The following is a 1,450-nucleotide window of genomic DNA, read 5'->3' on the forward strand; positions in this document are numbered from 1 at the left end:
TTTATCGTTTACATTACTCCTGATGGGCAATTTGATTGTTTCTAGAATTTTGCTCTTGAATACAATGCTACTATGACATTATTATAAATGTCTCTTGTACAAATGCAAATATTTATTTTACTTTTTCATTTATGTGTTTGGTACAGCGTCTCACTACACAGCTCTGACTCATGATGATCCTCCTGTTTTCAGCCTCCCCAGAGCTGGGATTATGGCATGTGGCACCACACCCAGACTTGGTCTCCAGCTCAGCATGCTCCGGGGATGGGGCTGGTGCAACATGCAGGACCAGAGATTGAACTCTGGTCCCCATACTTGCCAAAGCAGGCACTTAGTCCACTGAGCTATCTCACCAACCCTAAGTGCAAGTATTTCTACAGAGATCCAACTTACACTTCCGCCAGCCAGAGAGTGGATCTACACCCTCTGGTGTTCATGTCTCTATGGCTTGCAGCCTCGAGTGTCAGGCTGCTCTTCAGATGGGCCCATTTCCCTCTTCTCCGCGATATATGAGAGTGCCCATTTCCCCCAAACTCGTTCCAACAGCGAGGCTCATTTATGCATTCATTTTGAAGATTTGATAAGGGAAAGAAAGGTAATCTTTCCACTGTTTTATTTTGTGGCAGGGCTCTGACTCCTTGAAGAGCTGAGGAAAGGCTCTTGGCTAAGAGACTTGTTCTCAGTCTGATAACTTTAGTGACATTCCTGGAACTGATTCCCCAGTGGCTCAGCTGTTTCCCATGTCCTAAAAGAGGTGACACTGTTGAAAGGAGGGAGCAAGGGCAGCTGGGATGGGAAACAAGCCCAGCTCACCACAGTGAAAGCTTGTCTCCTGGTCCCAGCCCATGCCAGTGTCACATCACTCCTTCTTCTGATGAAACAGGCATCATCTCTCCCTCCTCACTACCCAACAAAAGCCAGTAGAATGCCACCCTTTGTTACGTATTTGAATTGATAAATTTAAACCTCCTTCTCTGCTCTGCAGTAAAAGAACTTTCTATTTGGGGCTTGGTGACACAGCCAAAATGAAGCAGAGAGCAGCAGGCTGCAGCATGAGTTAATAGCTTTTCTTTAAGGGGCAGAGAGAAGATCCACAATCAAACAGAGGGATCCTCCAAAGTGCGTTGCCTGGGTAGCACCCCACAGCCCATTGCCTAGCCTTCTGCTGACATGTGTTTCCCAGCTGGAAACCAAACACTGCCTAACCTTAGAGAAAGTTGGGGAATTAATCCTGAACTATTGGGCTTCTTAAATCAATTTGCCAAGAATGTACTTGCTTGTACATTCCTAATACCGGATGAGGTACTATCTGGGAAAATAATTCTGTCATTATTTTAGCCAACAATGATACTGATTTGAGGAATTCCCTAAATATTGGCCTAAGAATATAATTTCCTCTGCTAGACTATGTGTGAGAATTTCTTCACATTGGGATAGAATCCTGGGTGTC

Source organism: Octodon degus, unplaced genomic scaffold (genome assembly GCF_000260255.1).
Source record: "Octodon degus isolate 3935 unplaced genomic scaffold, OctDeg1.0 scaffold00029, whole genome shotgun sequence".
NCBI lineage: Eukaryota > Metazoa > Chordata > Mammalia > Rodentia > Octodontidae > Octodon > Octodon degus.